The 26,322-nt window shown below is 38.8% G+C and overlaps 1 protein-coding gene across 11 annotated transcripts in view; it reads left to right on the forward strand.

The window, feature by feature from the left end:
* UTRN (utrophin) overlaps nt 1-26,322 on the forward strand; it is a 496,097-nt gene that overhangs the window by 73,717 nt on the left and 396,058 nt on the right. The gene's annotated exons all lie outside the window — the stretch shown is intronic.

The following is a 26,322-nucleotide window of genomic DNA, read 5'->3' on the forward strand; positions in this document are numbered from 1 at the left end:
TGTTGGCCAAGAAATAGGCCTCCACCTAACAGAACACCCACTGTGATGATTTAGAATGTTTGAATCTCAGCAAAAATACCACTTGTATTCTGAATTCTTTTGTTTCAACTACATAACTCAATAGAAAGAAAGTTTCCTACAATTGAAAAGAATAGACACTGTTTAGAGGCCAAATTTTGCCTTTTAAGGCTGAATGTGCTTTATTTTAAGCTGCTCGCTCTTCTCAAGAAGACTGATATAAACAAGAGAACGGCCCTCTGGTATTTCTGTGCAAAGCATCAGTAATACTGTTTCTTTCTTTCCTTTTTTTTTTTTTTTGGGAGAGAGAGCAAGCAAGAGTGTGCATGAGTGAGTGCGGGAAGGGATGGGGGAGGGGGAAGGAGAAAGAGAATCCTAAGCAGCTCCATGCCCAGCATGGAAACCAACACAGGGCTCGATCTCAGGACCCCGAGATCATGACCTGAGCTGAAATCAAGAGTCAGATGCTTAACCGACTGCGCCACCCAGGCGCCCCAATACTGTTTTTTTTTAAATTAACTATTTTACTCCTGTTTATCCACTTAGTGCTCATTATGTAGCCCGGGAGGGGTTCTGTATTTCTGAATATGAATATGAGGAGCTCTGTATTTCTGACAGTATATCTTATGGCTGAGTGGAGGCAGCTTGTCTGGGTTGGAATCTCTGCTTCAACTCTTACTAGTTATGAAACCTCACACAAGTATATGAACTTTGTCTCCTCATCTGTGAAATGGAGGATACTCACAGCACTATCTCGTGGTTGTTGGGAGGATAAGGCAAGTGAAAAAACAACCCAGGTATGGGGGAAAAATTTGCGAATCATATACAGTAGTTCTCCCTTATCCACGGTTTCTCTTTCTGAGGTTTTAGTCACCTGCTGTCAAGCATGGTCCAGAAGCAGTTGATCCTTCTGCCGATTCATGGTCAGAAGGTCAATAATAGCCTAATGGTGTGTTCACAGTGCCTACAGCATTCCCCTCACTTGATCTCATCCCATAGACATTTTATCATCTCTCATCATTACAAGAAGAAGGGTGAGTGTAGTACAAGAAGATATTTTGAGAGAGAAAGGCCACATTCACATAACTTTTGTTATAGTATATATTTAGAATTGTTCTATTTTATTATTGGTTATTGATGTAAATCTCTTACTGTGCCTAATTTATAAATTAAACTTTATCATGGATTGGTACGTATAGGAAAGAACATAGTATATACAGAGTTCAGTACTATCTATGGTTTCAGGCATCCATTAGGGGTCTTGGGATGTATCCCCCACGGATAAAGGGAGAGTACTGTATCTGAGAACGTTCTAATGTCCAGAATATATAAAGAATTCTCAACAATAAAATGACAAGTAGCCTAATTGAAAAAAAGGGCAAAGATTTGAATAGAAATTTCTCCAAAGATACACAAATGGCCAGTAGACCTGTAAAAAGATGTTCAAGATCATTAGTCTTTAGGGAAAGGCAAATCAAAATCACAGTGAGATTTCTACTTCACACCCACTGGGATGGATATAATAAAAAATGCAGAAAAGAACAAGTGTTGATGAGGATGTAGAGAAATTGGAACTCTCATATGCTGCTGGTGTAAATGTACAATTAGGTGGAGTAGCTTTGGAAAACAGTTTAGTAGTTCCTCAAAAAATTAAGCGTTGACTTGTCATCTAACCCGGATCTCCCCTCTAGGTTATATCCCTGAGAGAATTGAAAATTATGTCCATATTAGAGCTTGTATGTGGATGTTCATAGCATCCTTATTCATAACAGGCAAAAAGTAGAAACAACCAAAATGCCCCTCAGCTGACGAATAGATCAACAAAATGTGGTCTCTCCATACAATGGGACATTATTCAGCTATAAATAAAATGCAGCATTGATACAAGTTACAACATGCGTGGACTTTGAAAACAATGCTAAGTGAAAGAAGCTTGGCACGGAAGGCCACATACCATATGATTCTATTTATATGAAATGTCTGGAAGAGGAAGATCCAAGGAAGTTGTGGTTGCCTTGGATTGGGGGTGGGGTGGGGATGGGGAATGACTGCTCATGGGTACAGGGTTTTTGGGATAATGAAAATGTTCTGGAATTAGATAGTGCTGAGATTGTGCAACTTTGTGAATATTACTAAAAACCACTGAATTGTACTCTTTAAGTGGGTGGATGTTACGGTGTGTGAATTATACCTCAATTGACAAAAAATAAGATAGTGCATGGGAAGGGGTACCATTCCTTCATAGTGGGGACTGTGCATATGGTAGCTACTTCTGCTGCAGCTATCATTGTATCATCATCATTATTATACAAAGATAATTGCTTGGGGCACCTGGGTGGCTCAGTTGGTTAAGCAACTGCCTTCGGCTCAGGTCATGATCCCAGGGTCCTGGGATCGAGTCCCACATCGGGCTCCCGGCTCAGCAGGAAGCCTGCTTCTCCCTCTCCCACTCCCCCTGCTTGTGTTCCTGCTCTCGCTGTCTCTGTCTCTGTCAAATAAATAAATAAAATCTTAAAAAAAAAAAAAAGATAATTGCTTGTACTGTGGTTATATTATTTATATTATTTCTAGTTCTTTTCTTCAAATTACACAAATACTAGCAATTTAGTGCTTGCAAAACGTTTGTAAAGATCTGCATTTGTGAACAGGTTTGTGACAGAGAGCCTTTGAGTTACTGTGGGTATATGTGTTTTCCCCATTTGCTTGCACTGCATCTTCTTAGTATGAAACATGGTACTTCTTGACAGGTCATATAGCATTTATAGATTTTTTTTTCTTTTTATTCTCTTTCATTTGATTTATCTGATTGGATACATTCAACTCCTGTGAGGGAGAGAAAGCAAAAAACAAGGAATAGGATAATCTAGAGGAATTCCTCAGTCTTGGTGAAATTTTCCTTTCAGTGTTTTCTCATACAGTTAAACAAGGGTTTTTTCTTCTTCTGGGAAATAGCTACATAGCGTGGGATTTACGGTAGTACAATGTTAACATAATCACACTTGGACGATTTTTGAAAATCTTTTATATAAAATACATGTAAAAATTGACTCTTTCTTTAGTCTGAAAGAACATTTGGGCTGTGTTTGCTGAATCTGTCGACCATATCCTAAACACTGTGATCCTTTAAGAACTATTAATAGATGAGATTTGGGTGCATTTAAATGGTTTTAAGGATTAAATGGTATTTATGCAAGTATATAAACTTTAATAAATTATAGCATGTTAGAATATTTGATTATGGCTAGGGAAATGCACATTATTTGCCTATTATAGGATCTAAAATTGATCCGAGCTTTAACTTTCATTTCTGGATTTACTCCTTCAAGCTTAAAGGGTATTCTGATTTCATTAATATCAATAACAGGACAAGAAGGTCTTTTCAGTTTCACTGTAACTGAGTATCATGGTGGCCACCCACCCCTCACCCCCCAGCCCTGCTCTTTGTATGGATGTTAGACTTGTCTTTGGTTATTATATATCTCTACCCCCGTCAGCCTTTGTCTGGCTACCAGTTTGCAACTTTGACCTTTGATAAAGCTCTTACACTGATTCTTTCCTAATGGGGACCCACCTGATTGTCCTGCCAGTTGGATGCTTTGGTCTTGCTTGCTGTTTGGAGTATGTCCCTCGATGGCTTTACATGGTGGTATCCTTGTTTTCTAGCTCTTGTCTGAGTGCTGCCCAGGGGCACTCTCTTCTGTTCTAGTGCATAGGCTGGTCTCCAACAATTGCCACATTCTGCGTGGCAGTTTTTTTTTTTTTTTTTTTTTAAAGATTTTATTTATTTATTTGAGACAGAGAGAATGAGAGACAGAGAGCATGAGAGGGAAGAGGGTCAGAGGGAGAAGCAGACTCCCTGCTGAGCAGGGAGCCCGATGCGGGACTCCATCCAGGGACTCCAGGATCATGACCTGAGCCGAAGGCAGTCGCTTAACCAACTGAGCCACCCAGGCGCCCCCTCTGCGTGGCAGTTTTAAGGCATGCTTTCCCCGCCCCAAAGAGTAGCAATCTTTTAGTGAGTTGTGTGCTTATCATGAGTATTAATACTAAAATCTTATATGTGAATAAATTATATATAGTTATTGTTTTGATACCCAGTGTCATTCTGATTTGGATATTTCTGGAATAATTATTATGTCTTAAACATTTATATCATTTATTTTCTTCTTGTTATTGAGAAGAAAATAGTTCAATCAGTCTGGTGATTTATACATTAAAGAATTATATATGCAATTGCCATAGGTGTCTGTGGTTAAATTCTTTTATTAAAATTTAGTGAAGTGAAAAATGTACCACCGTAAAAATGGTCTAGCTCTATTACTTGATTTACGAAGTGAATAAGCATAGTTAATATTAATGATATTGTACTGTGAGCTACAGAAAGAAGAATATGTGTCTCTTATTTGTCACAGCAATAGTTTTACAGACTCATTGACTATTACATCTTTTACTCTACCAAGTGATGTTTATTTGTCTCTGTGCAAGTGTATAATATACCTGTGTTTATATGTATAATTGAGTTTATCATATTCTATCACTATTCACATGAATCTATCAAATTAAAATATGTGCTGTTTATCAAAGTTCGGCACAATTAGGTGTTTATACGTAAACTTGTAAGATGCTGGAATTTAGTTTTGGTGTGTGTGACTGTGAGTGGGAAGACTGATACGTGGTTTCTGTTTCTTTCCTCCCTCAGTGCCATGCACAGTTTCTTTTTTGGTTAGTTGTTGCCAGCACTGCTATGGGGCTGCTCTGTGTGTGTGGCTTCGCCTCATAACCCACACTGTCAGCTCCCAGACCCGCTCCGTGTCTGGTTGCAAGTCAGCGTAGTGTTTCCTGGAATTGTGACTGGGCGTTGCTGCTCTACCCTATGCTTTGGCTTGTCCTTATTAGTGTTTCTTGGTTCTCCCATCAGCGGGTCTCTGAGTTCTTTATCCACAAATAGTCTTGTGCAGAATCATGATCCTCCTGCCTTTACAAATCAACCAAGCTCTGGCAAGGGAAATGATTATTCATCAAAACTCTAAACACCAGGATAAAATGTTCCTATTTAGATGAATCAGGGGTCAATTTAGTTTGCTAATGAGCTTCAGAATTGCTCTGCCTGTAGGGACTATTTTTATACTAGTTTTTCTTCTTTTTAATGTTCCTAGAAGTCAAATTTTCATTCTTTGTCAGTAATAAAAGGATCTTCAAGCACATGAAATAAGGAAGCAAGAAAGAAAATCTGTGAGTCATCTTGATGATCATGGTTTTAAAATTTTGTAGAAGGATAAAAAGGCCATAGATATAACATAATTTTTTTTTAATTGAAGTGGAAAAGTTAGAGGTCTAGATTGAATTATGGTCAATACATAGTTTGTGTAGGCCCAATGAACAAATTAAATAAACTCATCCAATGATTTTTTTTTTTTTTTAATTGACAACCTGTTTTTGGAGTTGCATATGGTATGACAAGCAAAGGAGACATTTCTTGTTCTCATGGACTTATACAGATCAATATGTAATCAAATTGAAATAAGTATTAGGGAGCAAAAGAAAAGAAAACAGGATGCTTTGAGAGACTGTGAAAGTCTAGAAGTCTCTTCTGAAGAAAAGATGTTTAAAATTAGACCTGAGAGAGCCATAGGAATTAAGCAGGTTGAAAATGGGTGAAGAGTACTGTAGGTCTCCAACAATTGCATAGCAGCATGAGCAAATGTCTTGAGGCAGGAAGGGCTGGGTACACACACAAAGGACTGTGTGGCTGGAGCTCTTGAGAGGAAGGGAAAGTGTTGCAAGATAGGACTTGGCTTGGGTAGGGAAGGGTTAGATGAGTCAGAGCTTTGTAAACCATGTTAATTTAATTGTTCCAAAGTTCATTGTCAAGCTGACTACCATTTAGAAAGTGTATTAGAAAGGAACAGGAGCAGAAATGTTAGGTTTTTGGCTTTAGGTTAGTGGATTCCAAGCAAGAGATGACAGTAGCTCAGGTGGGAGGATGGCTGGGAGATGAAGAGTTGTGGCTGGATTCAAGGCATATTGAGGAATTGGAACCAACAGAGTTGGTGATAGATTGTGGTATCAGGTAGATTGTGGAATGCCAAGGATTGGTTTTAGGGTTCTGGCATGAACAATGGGTGGATGAAGGTGCTGGGTACTGAACTAAGAAAGATTGGAGACAGAATTGATTTGAGAAAAAGTCAGCAATTCAGTTTTAGATGTGTTAGGTTTGAAATGAGTCCATGAGATATCTCAGTGGAGAAGTCAGATAGATGCTTGGATACATGCTGTTTTTATCTCTTGCTGCATAGCAAATTACTCTGAAACTTAGCAGCAAATTTACATTCATAATCTACTGCTGTATAACAAATTACCCCAGTCTTTAGCAGCTTAAAACAGCAAATATTTATTATCGCATACAATTTCCTGGGTCAGACATTTGGGAGTGGCTTTGCTAGGTGATTCTGGCCCAGGGTCTCTCATGAGGTTGTAATCAAAGTGTTGGCCAGGGCTGCAATCATCTGAAGGCTTGACTGAGGCTGGAGGATCTGATTCCAAGATGGGTTATGCACATGGCTTTTGGCAGAAGGTCTCAGTTCCTTGCTGGTGTTGGTGGGAGGCCATAGTTCCTCACCATGTGGACCTCTCCACAGGGCTGCTTGCGTATCTTCAGGACATGGCAGCTGGCTTCTCCTAGAGCGAGTGATATGAGAGAGTGCAAGGAAGAAACAGCAAAGCCTGTGACATAGTCTCAGAAGCCCTACATCATTACCTCTGCCATATTCTACTTGTGAGAAGTGAGTTACCAAATCTAGCTCACATTAAAGGGGAGGGGAATTACACTCTACCTCTTGAATGGAGGACTAACAAGTAATTTGTAAACATATTTTGAAACCAGTACACATAATTTTGTCATTTAATAGAGAGGTTTGGGTTGGCTATATAACACTGGGGCTTCTGCACATAGATGGTATTTGGAACTATGAGAGTGGATTAGAAACTACTCGCTAAGAGTGAATAAATTGAGATGTGGCCCAGGACTGATCTCTTAGGAAATCTGACCTTTAGAGGACCTGCTATGGAGGAGTAGAGGAGAAAAAGGAAATTAAATCTGGAAAGACAATATGAGATTTTTGAGAGGCGGGGAATGGTCTTCTGTGTGGAAGGCTACTGAGATGTCTGTTTGACTTCATTTTTAAGAATTTGTTCTTTGAATGAATGAATGAGTAAATAAATGAGTCATGCATATGTATAAAATTTTAACTCTAAATATCTTCGTTATAGAAATGCTTATAAACTTAAAAACAGGAAACATCATCAGGAATGTACAATAACAGGGTGGTAGTGGGAAATAAATATCAAATGTCCAGTCAATAAAATACCTATAGAGCTTTGAAAGAGACAATGTAAAAGAGTGTGTCATAAGAAAAAGACAAAAATGTCTAGGAGGACGGACACAAACATGTTAATAGTGATTGCCTCTCCGTGGAGGGAAAGGGGTGATTTAAATTTTCTTCCTTTTGCTTATCTGAATCTTCCTTAATAAATGTGGATTGCTCTTGTAACAAAATGTTTTCAAATATCCTCCCAAGGCAAAGCAAAATAATTAAAATAATACTTACGCTACTGGCACTTAAAACTTGATTGAGGAAAATTGTGGCACCAAACTCTGGCAGCCAAGGCAAGGAGATAAAATGTGTGGCTGAAGTAGCTCCATTCTTTAGGACAAAGAAGGACTCTAATTGATTTGGACAGCCTGCCTCATTGCTGGTTCCCAAAGTGAGAGGATGTGATATACATTGCCCTCTAAAGCAATTTCACATAAACTACAGAGATGTTCTTAAATTGTCGTGAAAGCAGAGAGCATACTTTTATTTTTTTTTTAATTTTTAAAATTTCTTTAAAAAAAATTTTTTTTTTTTTAAGTAAGCTCTACACCCAGTGTGGGGCTCGAACTCACAACCCCGAGATCAAGAATTGTGTGCTCTACCGACTGAGTCAGCCAGGTGACCCCAGCACAGAGCATGCTTTTAAATGTAGGTTCTCTGAAGGCAGTTCTTTAGGCAGAGGGCAGATTCCTGTATGGGGCTTAGGGATACAACCTTTCTAATGATTTGATATAACAAAGTGGTGAAGTTTGTAGTCTCTCGAGAATACAGTAGTTAACGTTCGCTTAGACCAGACATTCCCCCCATCTCTGCGTGACGGTCACCCTCCTGGCTCAGTAAGCCTGGTTGGGGTCAAGGAATCTGTGTTCTGGGGCCCCTGGGTGGCTCAGTCCGTTAAAGAGTCTGCCTCCAGCTCAGGTCCTGATCTCAGGGTCCTGGGATCGAGTCCCACATTGGGTTCCCTGTGCAACGGGGAGCCTGCTTCTCCCTCTGCCTGCCACTCCCCTTGCTTGTTCTCTCTGTCAAATAAATAAAATCTTAAAAAAAAAAATTTTATAAAAAATAAAAAAGGAATCTGTGTTCTGGGGAAATTCTCTAGGGGAGTCTGATGTTTAGCTATGACTGGGAATGTCTGCAGTTTGTTCAAATGAGGATGACAGTCACTTTTTATTGAGCATTGCCCTGAGCCCCTTGCTACATACTTTGATCATATTATCATTTTTTCTTCCTGCAGTCATTTGAGTGTTGCGTTTCTCTCCCCCTTTTACACAGGAGGAAAATCAGAGAGACTGAATGAGGTGTTTAAGGCATAAAGATATCAAAAAGCAGTTCAGTGGAGTGGTTGGGAGTGCGAGCTTTACCTTGTGAGGTTGTTGGGATTTGTGTTGCACATGGAATGTCTGGTCTGTGTCTGGCTTACAGCAAGCATTTAATAAATGTTAGTTTTATTATGAAAACATATTTGTGGGGTGAGGCTCTGACAACATCCTCAATATACTATCTCCCTATTCTAATCATCTTTTAGTGTTACCTTGTATATGGGGGCTGTTACATTTCAGTCTGGCCAATGTCCCTTTTACAGATGTAGACTATAGGACTCCGTCTTCTAGACCAAAAATATTCCTGAATTTCTTTCCTCAGACTTATCCCAGCAGTGCCAGATTGAATTAGGATCGAGTGGAACTGTAAGGAAGAGAAACCCTACTACTCTGGGTTATAAGAAATAACTCCCTTTTCTTCAGAAACTTTCCGTCTGTAGATAGGCAATCCAAGGCTGGTTGGTTGCTCAGGGAAATGGGCTGCTCCTGTCTTCTTGGAGAAAGGTGGAAGGCCAAGGGTAAAATGTTTATGGCAGCTGCATGTGTTAAATTTTCTCAGGGAGTTCAGAGCTCACCTGGAAGTTCCATCCAACACTCTTTTGCTCACCATTGGCCAAAAATGGGCTGTATGGTTGTCCCTAGTTGCAAGGGGAGGTGATTATTGTAACTGGCCACCTTGCCTCAAGGGAAAAAAATGAGATTCCACTTGTAAGCAAGAAGAGGGGAGAGGTGATTGAGAAGGTAACCATCAGTATCTACCGCAGGAGTTTGAACAGTCATTTCCCTCTTGAGTTAGAGGTCTGGAGGCGTGGTCATTGTGAAAACGGTTTTGATTCTAGAATTTAGAATATGTCCATTTATATCTTAAAAGAATCATCTGTTGAACTCTGATTTTTAAAAGATGAAATTGGAACCAAGTGAAATTTCCCCATTCGTCGTCTTGGAGAATATAAGAGGTGAGGCGTACTAAATATCTCTTCTGTGAAAGTCAGGTTGCAATGGGAGTGAAAAATGTTTATTGCACATGCTTTTTCCCCCCATTTTTTTGTGGTGAAATACATAGAACAAAATTAACATTGTAACCATTTTTAAGTGAACAGTTCAGTGGTATTCACTACATTTACCACCATCCATCTCCATAACTCTTTTCATCTTGCAGAATGGAAACTCTGTACCCATTAAACAATAACTCCCAATTCCCCTCTCCTGCCAGCACCATTTTACTTTCTCTCTATATAAATTTAGCTACTGTAGGTAAATGGAATCATACACTATTTCACTTTTTGTGACCAGCTTATTTCACTTAGTAAAATGTTCTTTTTTTTTTTTTTTTAAAGATTTTATTTATTCAACAGAGAGAGACACAGTGAGAGAGGGAACACAAGCAGGGGGAGTGGGAGAGGGAGAAGCAGGCTCCCGGCGGAGCAGGGAGCCGGATGCGGGGCTTGATCCCAGAACCCTGGGATCACTCAGTAAAATGTTCTTAAGGTGCATCTATGTTTCCTTCCTTTTTAAAGGCTAAATAGTATTCCTGTGTGTGTGTCTGTGTGTGTGTGTGTATACGTATGCACCACGTTTTGTTTATCCATTCATTCATCCATGGGCACTTGGATTGCTTTCATTGTTTAGCTGTTGTGCATAATGCTACTATGAATATGGGTGCGTAGATGTTTCTTCAAGATCCTGCTGTCACTTCTTTTGGGTATATTATTGCACATGCTTGTACCTCAGACTCAGTCAGGTTTGCTCGTCCTGAGGGAAATGCTAAAGCTTTGAATAAAAATTACCCAAATCTTTTTGTTTGATTCACTCTCTTGCTAATTAAACTTCAAGAAAAATTTGTCATCATGAATTAGACTTTCTATAGTCTGGGATAATGGAAAGGAGACAGTCATTGTAGTGCTCTCACCCGAGCCGAAGGCAGACGCCCAACCACTGAGCCACCCAGGTGTCCCATCTTCCTTTCTAATCTAACCTTGAGATCCACTGGCCGTTGGCTTGTTGCACTATAAAAGGACCTAGTTTTTAAAGTGTCATTAGGAAGGAAACAGAAAGAGAACAGAGAGTATTACCCTTCCTTTGCAAAGCTGTGTTGACTGTGCACCTGGATGACTGAGGTTCTGGTCTCCTAATTAAGAAGTGATTTAACAGTGAGAGGAGTCTAGTGAAGGAAACTTAGAGTGAATCCATTTGGTGTTTCCATAAAACTGACTGAAATGATTAGGACTCTTGAGTCTAAAATGATGAAAATAGAGAGGAGATATAATAACTGGGTATAAAGTCATTTATTTCAGAAGAGCAAACATGAACTTGTTCTTCTAATCTTCAACTGAATTAATTAAATTAATATCCAACTAAGTTAAATTAATCTAGACTTTCTGATGCTTAAGAGAGGCACATTTTAGACAAAGAAAAGAAAGAACTGTTTTACACAGAAGGTGATCTCCCAGTTAGCTGTAACCAGGGATGGTATAGTCTGAAGTTATGAATTTTCAAAAAAGGCAAATAAATGTTAGACCTACAGTAGAGTATTAAATATAGTGCTGATTTGAGGCAGGATCTTAATTTTCAGCATTAACTTAGAGGATGAATGATCATAAAGGATAACATTAGCATGCTGGGGAAGTGGCTTGAATATCAGGTTTCTTGCATTTTTTTGTTCATACTGTGGATTTTATCTCTCTTGTCCAACTCTACCTGAATAAGCTTTTCAATAAAAAAGTATTAATGGCTCATGTGAACTTTTTACATAGTTATTAGCTATGTAAATTAAAAATGGGGGAGTTTGCATTTTCCAATCTGAGACTATTTAAATTATTTTACTCATTAACTTTCAGTTTATATACTTTGAAGCAAAGAGTGCTGTGCTTCATGGGCTGATTTCTTAACCGTGAGGCCCATGGGAAGAAATCTTTGCCCCTGAAATTTTAAGGGGAAACATAGTGTTCCTTTCTGGCATGCTCTTCCTGCTTACTGTAAATATTTTTCTTGGATAAAGGATTGCATTTTAATGCACTTGCAATTTTGAAAATATAATTACTAAAATGACTCCTCCCCCTTTTAAAATTATGTCACATTTGATTTTGACTTGCCATGGCTTAATATTAGAAGACTCTAAAATAGAGAAAAATTCAAAAAGTACTTCTGAAATACTCTATTTTCTATTTTAAAAATTATATATATGTATAGGCCCTGAGAAAGTCTAGGTGGCTTGGTGTAATCTGTCCCTAACATTTTGGTTTACATTAATCTTCTATTTTTGTCTTCCCATCTTCATAGCTGATCAGTATTTTACCTTGAAATACTTGGATTTATTGCAAAAGGTGTATTTTAAATGATGCAACTCCCTTTTCAACAATGTTTCCATAGTACATAGACTAGAAGATGGGAAGAGATGAACCTCCAGAAGCACAGCTACTTTACATGTACCCAATTATCTCTTCAGACTGAAGTGGGAAACTCAGTGGAAAGACAGAAGGAAAAGCAGTGTACCCTGGAGAGTTTCATTTTTAGAAATGGGTGACCTTCACTGCACCTAATGTAGGAGCTTGGGGCTTGGTCTCTAAGGGAGCTCTTCTTGTGTGTTGTGTGTTGAGTGTTGGCATCACAATCTCTCCCTCCCTCCCTCCTTCCCAGATCCTTCCTGTCTGCATGTAATTACAGACAGGCCATGTCTCCCTTATTCTCACCATCCCCCACCAAGGCAGGCAGGCAGACAGACAGACCTTCTCTCAGCCCAGTTTATTTTTATAGCTGCCACATTCTCTTCCCTTCCTACATGTTTACATTAATGTGGAAAACAACATACCTTTTGCAGAATGGGTGTTTTAAAGAAAAAAATGGTACAAAGTATTATTTGTTACAGAATTTTGAAAACATAGCTCATAAAAATAGAATATAAGAATCTCTCAGGATCTTAGAAATAGATGGTGCTAATATTTTGCCTCTTGTCTTTCTAGTTCTATATGCACACAATGTATAAGTGAAACACTGTATACTCTTTAATCTGCTTTTTTATTCCTTAATGTGAAAATCCTTCCATATCTTCACATATTCTTTCTTAATATCATTTTTTGGTAAGATTTTATTTTTAAGTAATTTCTACACCCAGCGTGGGGCTCGAACTCACAACCTTGAGATCCACTGACTGAGCCAGCCAGGCACTGTCTTAAATATCATTTTTTTAATGGTTGTATTTATGCATGAAAATATACTTTTTTTTTTAAATTTTTTTTTTTTAAGATTTTATTTATTTGCGAGAAAGAGAATGAGAGACAGAGAGCATGAGAGGGAGGAGGGTCAGAGGGAGAAGCAGACTCCCTGCTGAGCAGGGAGCCTGATGTGGGACTCGATCCCGGGACTCCAGGATCATGACCTGAGCCGAAGGCAGTCGCTTAACCAACTGAGCCACCCAGGCGCCCATGAAAATATACTTTTAAATAATTCCTATGGATGGATATTTAGATTGTTTACAGGGTTTTTTTTTTTTCTAATTATGGAGAGTACTTCAAAGAAGTACATTCTTTTAAATGTATCTAAATATGTACGAGTCTAATTATTTCCTTCAGATAAATTTCCAGAATTTGTGGGTCAATGGTCATATAATCCTAAATCCTTAGTACAGAAGTTGTCGTATTGCTCCAGGAAACTTGTAATAATATACATACATGTCTCCCAGCCCAAAGCCAGCTTCCTTGCTCCCTTTACAACATTGGATGCCAGCTGATTCTGGGTGGTTAAATTCATCATCTTTCTCCAGGCACGTTTTCCCCAGCTCCTCTGGTGCTTTAACTCTGTTAAGTATGCCTTTCCTCTGAAAACTTCAGCTCCTGGGATGGTCTCCTGTAGGTGAAGACATTCTCTTTACTGCCCTAGTCTTGCCTTGTCACAGGCTTGCTTGACATTTTCACCTGAATATCCTGCTAACTCCTGATTCATTAGATGCGGAGTACTTCCTTTCTTTCCTGAGTGGTTTCTCTTCCTGTGCTTCTATTTTTCTTTTTCTTCTTTTTTTAAATGGAGAGGCACTGCCATCCTTTTTGCATTACCTGAAAGCCTGGGACTTTTTTTGACTTCTCTTCTTCTTCATTGCCCTTCTAGTAGTTCAGTAGTCAGGTCATGGTAACCTCACCTGGACAACTCAATGCCTCTTTACATCCATCTCTTCCTTTCTAATTTCTTTTTTTTTTTTTAAGATTTTATTTATTTGACAGAGACACAGCGAGAGAGGGAACACAAGCAGGGGGAGTGGGGGAGGGAGAAGCAGCCTCCCGCTGAGCAGGGAGCCAAATGAGGGGCTCGATCCCAGGACCCTGGGATCATGACCCGAGCCGAAGGCAGACGCCCAACCACTGAGCCACCCAGGTGTCCCATCTTCCTTTCTAATTTCATTGCTAGCTCACTACTTCTGGCTTTCAGATGTCCATCATGGGTGACTGTAATAAGGGTTGCATTGGCTTCCTTTCTTCTAGCCTCCCTCTCTATGAATCCATTCTATGAAACTCACTAGAGCACACTTCTGATCCTGTTACTCCTTGGCTCAGAAAGTCAGTGGCCCACATTGTTTGTTCTTTTGAACTTAGCTTGATTTTAAAAATCCTCCACAATCTAGCTGCAGCCCATTTAAAAAATTCAGTGCTATTGCAGCTGTGATCAAAAATCATCCAGCCAGAGAAACAACTCATAGTTTTGTCTCTGTATCCTGTTCTTTATGCCTTGAGGACTTTGCATGTTCTCTCTTCCACAAATGCCCTAATGGTGTCTACATGCCTCAAATAAATCAATTCAAATGCAGCTTATTCCTTGCATCCTCTTCTGATTCCCTCCTCACCCCCATCAAAAAGAAATATTTTTCCTGCACATTTATGAATGTATCTGTACCTAAGATATTAATTATAATTGTCCATCACTTATTTATACACTTGTCTTATCCTCTCCGACGCCCCACCTTCCCTCTGTGATACCTTCTTGAAAGCATCATCTGAATTTCTTTTGGGACCAGCATAGTAGATATTCAGTAAAATACTATCTGGTGGTCAGTAAATGCCACTTTCTATTTCTTTTTTTCCCCCCAAAGTAGATGAGCAACTAATTTTCATTAAAAGAGTAGGAAATATAAAACTTTAGGTGGTGACTATAACAAAAAGCAGAAATATTTCCAATTCTTAGTAGGTCTGTTTATTGGACAAGAAGTCTTATAAAACAACTGACACTAATTTTTTCATGCACAACTGTTAATTTTTGCATTATTTTTGCTCAGTCCTGTTAGCTCCCAATACTTAAAAGTAGGTTATAAGGGCTTTCGATCGTCTTACTGGGAAGACTGCAATGAAGGCAAGCTTCTCAAACCTGCCATGCACGTTGGCATTCATTAAACAATCATTATGAGCAAGCAGGCTCAAAAACAGTTCATATAGCCTGTTTCATAAGCTTGGTAAGCTGCAGCTCTCTGTCCTTCTGAAGGACATGAGGGTTTTAGTTGGAGTAAATGCAGCAGTATTCCAGAGCTGTGCAACGTAGTGGGATGGCTACCATGTACCTGAACCATGACCAGTCTGAGTTGGGATGTGCTATAAAAGTAAAATACACCCCATATTTCAAAAAGGGTAGTAAGAAAAAGTGTAAAATATCAATAGTTTAAAATATTTTATATGTATATGGGGTAAAGAACACATATTACTAAAATTAATTTTACCTCCTTTTTTTTAACATGGCTACTCGAAAACTAAAAATTTAAAATTTTTATATTATATAGCTTGCCTTGTTCTATAGAATAATGCTGTTTTAGAGAGAGAATTTAGTTAGACTTTCCGTCAATATCAGGCAATGAGGATCGTCCCAGCTGATGGCTGAACACAGGGTCTGAAGGGATTGAGCCTCCTAGATATGCCAGGTTTTTATTCTTTTTAGTCAGTGGTGAGACCTGTCTGTAAAATATTTTGGCCAATCCACATTTATTGATTAACACTAAACTCACCAGTGGGAGATTGTTCCTAACCTTCTAATTATGCCAATTACCAAGTGCAGTAAAAGCAACATTTCTCATGTTCATTAAATTAATTGGCAAAGTCTCTGGTGTTAATGGTGACAAGGATAACATACCTTGGTAGAGGCCACCTCTAGGGTTTAGCCTTTCTAATTAAATTACAACTTACCTTGTCTGGAGTTGTTATCCTAGGTTGGGATAACACAAGCCTGGGAAGTGGTTTGTGTGCTGGAGTCCATGTGTTCCCCTGTGGTCAGCCTGTGCAGTGATTAAGCAACCTGCCTCTCCTTTCTCATCTTTCCTCTCAGGATTCCCCTCCTCCACTTTACAAAAGAAAGACACACCACTCACCCTCTCCAGATCTTTCTGTGCTTCACTACTGCATTATTGCAAACAAGGGAGCAATATTAGAATGCAAAGTAAAGAACATTCCCTTAAAAATTATTAAAATGGTTAGTGCTTTATTGCATCCAGGGGCAAGACTTTGTGTTTGCCATGCATGCATCCATCCATCCCTCTCAGAATGAGAATTCTGATGGGAGCTGTGGCCTGGTTACCCTGGAGACACATATGAACATGGTTTATAAATAGAAAACTAAAGTCAGACTTCCCTCGTCAGAAAATAAGTCTGATTAGCTGATTAGTTTGACAATGAGGACTAGTTTTGCCAATTAGGTAGTAGAGACATTTTCTAATAATTGAATGAGCTAAATTTGTGGCTCCTTAACAATGTGCCGGAAATTATATCTTTTTAACTATTTAGATTTACCATAGATATTAATTGTCAACTTGAAAATGTGCATGGGAATTCTTTTAGAGGTTCATGAACACAAATGTTTGAAGCCTCTGACTTTAACACAAACATAGCATCACATTTCTATGTTGAGAATGTATATTATAGGGGCGCCGGGGTGGCTCAGTTGGTTAAGCATCTGCCTTTGGCTCAGGTGATGATCCTAGGGTCCTGGAATTTGAGCCCCACATTGGGTTCCTTGCTCAGTGGGGAGCCTCCTTCTCCCTCTGCCTGTCACTCCCCCTGCTTGACTCCTCTCCCTCTCTCTCTTTTTCTCTCAAATAAATAAATAAAATCTAAAAAAAAAAAAAAGAAATTGTATATTATAGACATCATACAGGAAGTTTTAAGTGGAGAATGAAAAGGTGCAAAAAGACACTCCAGAAAAGAAATGGTACAGAGACTCAAAGGGTGTTGGGATTGCTTGAGGGTTAACACACCCGTGCAGCCCGGTGATCTGTATGGCTAAGAATTCCAAAATGGTGACCTAAGCCAAGACAGGTCCAGGGAGGGGTTTTGGAAAAGAATATTCAGAGAGGCAGGATGGAGGGAAGTTTGGATGTTTAAAAAAGCAAGATGGGTGGAAGAAGGAGGTGAGTAATAAAAATTAAGAGGAGAGAAGGAGGGGAAGAGTCTCAGCCCTAAGGATTCTTCAAATGATGGGTTGTAGTCAAGGAGGCTGGTAGCTCTAGACATTTTGGAATGTTCATTCTGGCCTCTAAGGTTGTGTAGACTTTTGCAAGTCGAATCTTGAGGAGCTGAAGATAGTTTTTCTTTGGTTCTCAAATTCCTTGGGGTCATATTGCTCTTTGGGGCTACCTGGAGACTCTCCTGAGTGGCTGAATTGAAAGGCAGCACTTGAGCTTGCATGAATTGTGGTCTGGGTCTTCATCTGTCTCAGGGTGCTTACATGGGTCCTGACACACACAGAATTAAATGGAAATAGTTCCAAGGAGCGAAGCCAAACAGTACTGCCACACCTTTTAATTCAGTGGAGTTGTTGGCTTCAGAATGTTATCACTGGCATCTAATGATGCTCATTCACTCATTATTTATTTATTTATTTATTATTTTTTTAAAAGATTTTATTTATTTATTTGACAGAGAGAGAGATAGCAAGAGCAGGAACACAAGCAGGGGGAGTGGGAGAGCAAGAAGCAGGCTTCCTGCGGAGCAGGGAGCCCGATATGGGGCTCGATCCCAGGACCCTGGGATCATGACCTGAGCCGAAGGCAGACGCTTAACGACTGAGCCACCCAGGCGCCCTATTTATTTATTTTTTTAAAGATTTTATTTGTTTATTTGAGAGAGAGAATGAGAGACAGCACAAGAGGGAAGAGGGTCAGAGGGAGAAGCAGACCCCCTGCTGAGCAGGGAGCCCGATGCGGGACTCGATCCCGGGACTCCAGGATCATGACCTGAGCCGAAGGCAGTTGCTCAACCAACTGAGCCACCCAGGCGCCCACATTCACTCATTATTAATTGCTCGCTGCTTCTCAGTATATATTTTTATCTGACTGTGATGACCCAAAGTTGTAATTATAGAAGACATGTGGTCTATAGTTCAGTTTTTCTCCATCGGTTCTATGGAAAATAAAAGCATTCCTACATAGGAGTGAGAGGAGATATTTGGATACTGAAAGTATTGTTTTCTTTTTTTTTTGGATATTTTTTCCAAGATTTTTTGTTTGACAAATGCTATTTATTGGACATTTTTGTTTAATTACATGGACTTATTAGAAATCTAAAAGGAATCCAGATAGATTCCTCATAAAATGGGGAAAATAATTAAATAATTAAAATGAGAAAACTACTATGTGAATATTTAGCAGTGTTGGAAGGACATGTTTTTGCTCCTATTTTAGAAAGTAGAACTTGTCATGAGAAAGTTTGAAGTCAGATCACTGGAATGTTTTTTCCATTCAAAAAAATTTTTCCCCATTCTCATAAAAACTCATTTGCATGAATTTTTATACATCTGGAGATGTATGTTTATGAAGATTTCTGTAGACAGTTGGTGGAACATGATAGATCTTTAATAGGAATAAAGTGAGAGAATTTCGCAGATATTTTCTTTTTAAAGTCTAGCTTTTTTATCACTAAAATCACTTAAAAATTAGTTTTCTATTGACTTTTCATGGCAGTGACTCATCATCATTATGACTCATTCATTTCTTCCTAAATAACCTCTCCTTGTACTGTGACATTTCAAGTGATTTTTTTTAAGGATTTTTTATTTATTTACTTGAGAGAGAGAGGGAGGGAGAGAGCATGAGCAGGGTGAGGGACGGAGGGAGAGGGAGAAGCAGACTCCCCTCTGAGCAGGGAGCCCGATATGAGCCTTGATCCCAGGACCCTGACATGACCTGTGCCGAAGGCAGACGCTTAACCAACTGAACCACCCAGGCTCCTTTCAAGTGATTTTAATAAAGCTCCTTCACTCCTGGGACAGAAGTCCAAAATGAAGTGTTTGTATGTAAAGTTTACAGTTTCTGCCCCCATAAATTGAGTGCTTGTTCTTTTGCATTTGCAATATATATAATACAGTTTATATCTAAGATATGAAGAGTTTTTCCAGAAGATATTTCCAGAGAAAAGCTTTCAAACAATTCTGGATGCCTACAAATCTTACAGTCTTTAGGTTGAGTTTAGCAGCTCTAGAAAGTGAAAGTTGGAAAACGTTCCCTCCTGTATTTAAAAAACTTGAATTCATCAACTAGAAATAGGTAAGAGGTGAATAAACTCTAAAATTAGAAGATGGTCAGGAATTATTGTTTATATCTAATTTTGGAAATAATTCTTTAGGGAATAGATTGTTTTGCAGTATTTTGTAGATTAAATGCAAAAGAGCTATCTGAACCCCAGTGACCTTGGAGTAGCATGCTGTTGAACTTGGGCTAGTTTCCTTTTGGCTAAGATCAAGTGTAGAAAGTCTTCAGGATATCTCAGATTTGGGTGGTTTTTGCATTTTCAAAATGCAGTCTTATGGTCAGCATCATCAGTCATTAGAGAAATGCAAATTTGAACCATGACATACCACTGAACACCTACTAGGATGGCTATAATTTAAAAAAGGAAAATAAATGTTAGTGAGGATGTGGAGATTGAAATCTGTACATTTGCTGATAGGAGTGTAAAATGATGCAGTCATTATGGAAAACAGTTTCCATGGAAGGCAGTTTCTCAAAATCTAAGCATAGAATGACCACATAACCCAGCCATTCCACTGCTAGGTAAATACCCAAGGGAACTGAAAGCGGGGACTTGAACAGGTACTCGCATGCCAGTTTTCTTTGTGGCTGTATTCACAATAGCCAAAAGGTAGAAATGACCCAAGTGTCTATCAATACACGAATGGATGAATAAAATGTGGCATATAGGTGTGTGTCTGGGTGGCTCAGTTGGTTTAGCGTCCAGCTCTTGGTTTTGGCTCAGGTCATGATCTCCCTGATCTCAGGGTCGTGAGATCGAGCCCCATGTCAGGCTCTGTGCTCAGCGTGGAGTCTGCCTGTCCCTCTCCCTCTCTCCTCCTCCTGCTCACTCTTGCTCTCTTTCTGTCTCTAAAATAAATAAATAAAATCTTTAAAAAAAGGTGGCATATACATACAATGAAATATTCAACCATAAAAAGGAAATTCCGACACATGCTACAACATGGATAATCCTAGAAAACATGATGTTAGGTGAAATAAGCCAGATGCAAAAGGACAGATACTGTATGATTCCACTTACATGAAATATCTAGAAGAGGCAAATACATATAGATAGAAAGTAGATTAGGGGTTACTAGTGCCTGAGAGGAGAGGGAAATGGGAGAATTATCACACTTTATTTTTATTTATTTATTTATTTATTTATTTATTTATTTATTTATTTATTTATTTGTTAGTTAGAGAGAGCGTGGGCAAGAGAGAGTGAGAGAGAGCACAAGCAGGGGGAGCTGCAGGCAGAGGGAGAAGCAGGCTCCTTGCTGAGCAAGGAGCCCGATGCAGGACTTGATCCCAAGGGCACTGGGATCATGACCTGAGCCAAAGGCAGCTGCCCAATCGACTGAGCCACCCAGGCGTCCCAACACTTTGTTTTTTAAGTAGGCTCCACTCCCAATGGTGGGGCTTGAACACACAACTCCGAGATCAAGAGTCACCTGCTCTACCGACTGAGCCAGCCAGGTGCCCCTGTGAATGGGAGAATTATTGCTTAATGGTTATAAAATTTCTATTTGGGCAGATGAAAAAAGTTTTGGACATGGTGGTGATGGTCGCACAACCTTGTAAATGTAATTAATACCACTGGGTTGCACACTTTAATATGGTTAAAGTGGCAAACTTTATGTTCTATGTATTTCACCACAGTTAAAAAAATTTTAATAATGTAATATACCAAAAAAAAACCATTGAATTGTAGACTTTACATGGATGAATTTTATGGTATGTGAACTGTATCTGAATCAAGATGATAAAAAGCTTTGCAAGCACGGGAGGAGTACTAGATAAAGAGATGGGGATTCTTATTTGATTTCTGGCACCACCTAACTTCATCTTGTGGGATAAGCTCCCCATGTGTCTAGTTTCAGAATGGGGTTTGATCTCTAATTTTATGTACTTTCCTGCTCTTAGACACACTGATTCTGTGAGAGTAAGGTGGGTAGTTTGGGTGGGTTAGGTTGGTTCTCTGCTGAAACAAACATTTTCCTCCAATGGTAAAAATGACAGAAATCCTAAATACAGTGCAGGTGGGGCTGTAGATTTTTTGGAATCCAAGGGCTGCAGAATTGCCATTAATTTGGGAGGGGAGTGAATGGATCATGCTAGAAGAACTTGTGTTTATGTAAAGAAGTTGCTTTTCCAAGAATCCATATTTTCTTAAAAAACATTTTTGAGCATATATTTGTAACTCTGTACTCTTTATGGGCATAAACATTTTTCAGGATTGAAAACTTTAAAGTTTGGAGAATTTTAGAATTATTCTTTGAGCATTATTGTATGTTAAAACCCTCTGTTTTCTCATAGATACGTAATTATGTTTTAATTAAATATGCTGTTTTTTGTAGATACTGAGTTTGAGCCTGAAATGAAGAGGGTATTATTCTGTTTTCTCTTACTCTGTCTAGAATGCCATTCTTCGCATGAACCAGACTTTGTCTGTCCTGCAAGATATATTTTAAGTGCCTTTTTTCCCAACGAAACTCTGACCTGCTTGTGCTTGGCATACATTGAATGCAGGTTCAGGAGTCAGTGGGACCTGGTTCTGTTTGTTACTCTTGTCACTTGCGCAGTGGGTGACGCTGAGCAATTCATTCAGCTTTTGTCTCTGGATCTCAGGGTTCTTATTTGAAAAGTAAAGTTGTTTTCCTCTTGTCACTTCACGCACCTTCACATCTCCTAAAGAGACCATCGAATTGTTTTTTGCTTTTTATAGAGTGAGGTCTGAAAGTCCTCACCTTCACATCTCCTAAAGAGACCATCAAATTGTTTTTTGCTTTTTATAGAGTGAGGTCTGAAAGTCTGTTTCAAATGCAGTTTTTGGCTTTAATAACTTAAATGCGATAAGCATACAAAGCTAACATTTGAAATGTTAATTATCTAAACTCCACATATACTTAGGTAGTTTTGACAATTTTGACAAAAAAGCACATTTTAAAGTTTTTTTTTTTTTCAGGTCCTATGAGGATGTCAGGTTTTGAAACAAATTCAGAGTTTACACACTCTAATTGAGAGCCGTCTGTCTCCTCTTGTCTCTGTATCTTTGACTACATGTTTGCAACATTTGGCAGATTATTACATAAATATTTACATATTTCCATGTGCCATTTTAATTCATGTTGTTTCAATAAATGAATTGCTGGTGTTCAAAGGCCAAGCAAGTGGGTAGCAGACACCAAGAGAGGAGAATGATCTCACTAAGCCTTGGTGGTAGGTTTCTTTGGGCTTGACTAAATACAGTAGCCAGAAAAAGAAGAAGTGGGAGTATGGTCTGAAATGCTTTCATTGCTTCTGAAATAATCTCTTTTGCTAATGAGGAACTGGCTTTCTAGGGTGAGTTGCGTTTCATGAGAGGCTTTAATAAAGCCAGTCCAAGTTTTAAATCATCCAACAAGACATTTCTCTTTTGGTTTAAAGTGTAGGGACTTCTTTTCTGAATAATTGCATTCTATGGAACTTAGGTTATTGCCAGCCAATTGGATACTCTTCAATTTCTTTGAAAGATGTACTGGCGGATAGTGCTTTCTCTCTAATAGTAGTCCAGTTTTAATGGCGGTATGCATGTTCCTAGGACTTGGGTATTTCCATAAGGGAAACAAGTCTAATTTCTCTGCCACATTTCCAGTTTAGGATTTAAATTGAGATTTGTTGCTACGTTCTGCTGAAAGAATTTTTGATATGCATTTGAGCTGGTCAAGTGAAAAAAATTGCAAGCCAGTTTCCTGGAAGATTTATCAGGCAGTTTTGTTGATGTTTCTTGCTTCACTTCTCTCACCCATCACAGAAATAAAATTCCGGGCGAGACAGCAGCAAAGGCCCTTGGATCTGTGTGAGCATGTCAGAAGCATTTTAAGAGGAGCAAAATATTTAGAGGAAGAATTTGGAAAATCAGCCTTAAGGGATTTAACACATTTTTCTTCTCCTAATTCAGTCCCGTGTTTGTCCCCCTAATGGAGAAAGGTCATTAATGGATAAGATTTGCTAAGCCCCAAAAGGCTTTCAGAAACTAAAGAGTTTTTCTAAAATCCAAATCTAAAGAAAATGCTTGTTTGGAAACTGGAATGAATACATTTAGAGTGTAAATTATACTAACTTATTTATATAGAATAATTGAGTTATATGTAAGATGGTGTTGTCTATACATTTTTATTTTGGAGAAATTAAATGACAGATTGGCTTGATAATGGAGAGCTGAATGACTTTGAGACTTTTGAAGTTCTGTATAAATTTCTAGGAAGGGCAGAATTACTGATTTGAATTCCATGACTGAGATTTTTTAGTTGTCTTGCTTATCGCTTTGCTAGCGTATTTTCACCTCCCAGAAACAGGACCTGGGCCAGTGTTGTTACCTTAATTGTGGTGCAGAGGGCAGTTTTCTACTAGTAAGTGTTCCAAATTTGTTACATTTTAATCTCATAATTGAAAAGCTACAGGCTAATTCCAGTTCTTTTACTGAATTCCTCTCTGGTAGAAATAAGAGGGGTGTGTGTGTGTGTGTGTGTGTGTGTGTGTATGTGTATGTGATTGTTAGAAAAGGGAAATGTGAACTAACGCCTTATTGAAATATGAACTCTTCCCCTCCTTTTTAAAAAAAATTTTGTTTTATTATGTTATGTTAATCACCATACATTACATCATTAGTTTTTGGTGTAGTGTTCCATGATTCATTGTTTGCGTATAACACCCAGTGCTCCATTCAATACGTGCCCTCTTTAATACCCATCACCAGGCTAACCCATCCCCCCGCCCCCTTCCACTCCAGAACCCCCCCTTTTTTAACTGTATCAGGAAAATGAATACAGAGGAGTGTTTATAAATTTGGGAGTATTTTTGAAAGGTTTGGATGCTGGATATATCTCTGCGATAAGCATACGAAGCTAACATTTGAAATGTTAATTATCTAAACTCCACATATACTTTATCTCTGCAACCTCATACTTTATTTCATATTGGTTACTTAGACTCATTCAAACTTTGATTTGACCCAAAGATCAAAGACTATTATAGAAACATTCACTTATTAATTTTTATAAACATCTCTGTGTGGCAGGAATCTATTTTTAGAATTTGATTTCCTTCTTTGTGTGATAAGTTGAAAAACCTTAGTTATCATTTGGTAGGGTGCACATACTCATTTCTTTGTCCAGTCTATATCTGGAGAGGAACCTATGAAGTATTAAATATTTTAACATGTGTTTGAAAATAAGAAGGTTAAATGCTCAGAAAAGAGGGTAAGAAAAAACCAAAATTTATTAATATTAATCCCTAAGAATATTCTCCATTTTTATGGTGATAAAATCTTCAAATTGTATGAATGTTATGAAATTAGGAAAATTTAATATTTATGACCTTTATATGTATTTTTGTTCATAGCAATATGGAATAATATGTATGGTAAAATGTACAAAAGTAAATCCTTTCTAAGGCTAATGGGACAAATAATTAGCTTTTCTAAGAGCTCTGAACACTGATATTTAATATTATATTTATATTGGTGGGGCTGGTATAGTGCTCTCTGCAGGTTGATGTATGTGGCTGACTTGACTTCTGTGTATCATCTCAGCTCTGTCCCTCTTGGGCGTGATTGCAAGGTGGGGACATTCAGAGTGTGTAAGCAAGTCCTCTTGGTTAATAAATGGCTTATATGTGGCATTGATCGATGGTAGAAAGCCTGAAATCAGGTCTGATGCTGACTGCATTGTCCTTCCTGGAAGGCAGGCTACCTACCTCTCAGTGCAATTAACATCAAGAGGGTTCTTAGACAGCAGTTTTGTTTTTCATCCAATTGTCCCCTTTGTGTCTCTGAGTCAGTCTCCAATTACCTTTATGGATGTGTAAGAGTGCACTCTTTTCTGGAGCTGCAGCTATCCTATTTATTTCAGGAATGACCTTTTAATCACAAACTCTCCTACCAGAAGGGAGTAAGGACCAAAGATATCACAAACTTGGTGAAGTGGTGGGTGAACTTCTAATTCTGCTGTTAGAGATGCATGAGGTCTATGTTGAAGGCAGCCCTTTGAAACTAATGCGCGGAGAGCAGAGCGCACTGGGGCCTCTCTGTTATTATTTTGCTGTTACGTTGTGGGAGGCAGCCTGGCAGTGTGGATGGTCCCGGGCAGGCGGCGTATTCATACACGCAGACAGAACCGCAGCTTTCTGCTTGGTTCCAAATCCTCCTGAGGCAGCTTTCGGAACCAGTTGGAGATTGTTAATGTGCTGTTCTCTAGGTGTTAAGCCAACACTGACTCTTGCTGGTTGTAATAGAGAACTGGGGAGCAGTTGAAGAGGGTATCATTAGAAATAACAGAGAGGGTACAATGGGTATTTATCTTTCATGTTTACATGTATACTGTAGTAATAATTGTAGCATAACAGTAACAGAGAGCTCAAAGCCAGCTCTTTGCCAAGTGGTTTCCGCTCATAGTCACTAATCCTCAAAATGCCCTTGCAAGCTGGGTGTTATTTATTTCTCTTTTACAGATGAGAACCCGAGGTGAGGAGGCATTGTAATGATTTACCCGAGGTCACACACTAAGTGGATTGGGGTGCGGTCTATTTTGTTCTAAAGCTCTTTGTTCTTTTTGATATATCACATGGTTTCCCTGTGCTTAACTAAATCATTCTGCCCATCTTCAAGACGTTCAAGATGCTGTAGTTTTTAAAGTCAATTTTTATTGGCTTGGGCTTGGAACATGAATTTGTAATCAAAACCAAAGTTGATCTTTTTTTTTTTTTTAAAAGAACGACTCTGATTTCTCCACTTGTAAAATACTGTATTTATAGATCAAGATCATTAAAATCTTGTCCTATCAGTTTTACTACAAGAAAACAGGTTGTGGAATAACCTTATGCTAGTTTTTGTTCTGAAGGGTGTAGGACTTGTACAGAAAAGGAGGAAGATCATGAGTTTCTTAGGTTTTTCATGGATGACTTTGATTTTTGTTTTGGACATGCTAACGTCTTTCTCATGCTGAAATTTTACTTAAACAAAATGCAACAGAAAGTATTATGTGTAATTGTGAAAGTGAGGTGCTGATTCTGTCCCACACACATGATCGAATGGTTGGCGGCAATATGCTGAGGCTCAGGAGGGGAGGGCCAGCCCCCTAGGGAAGGTGCCCTGGCTTCCTGT

This window comes from Mirounga angustirostris, unplaced genomic scaffold (genome assembly GCF_029215605.1).
Source record: "Mirounga angustirostris isolate CCGP_5_RB_7025 unplaced genomic scaffold, mMirAng1.0.hap1 SCAF_8, whole genome shotgun sequence".
Classification (NCBI taxonomy): Eukaryota; Metazoa; Chordata; class Mammalia; order Carnivora; family Phocidae; genus Mirounga; species Mirounga angustirostris.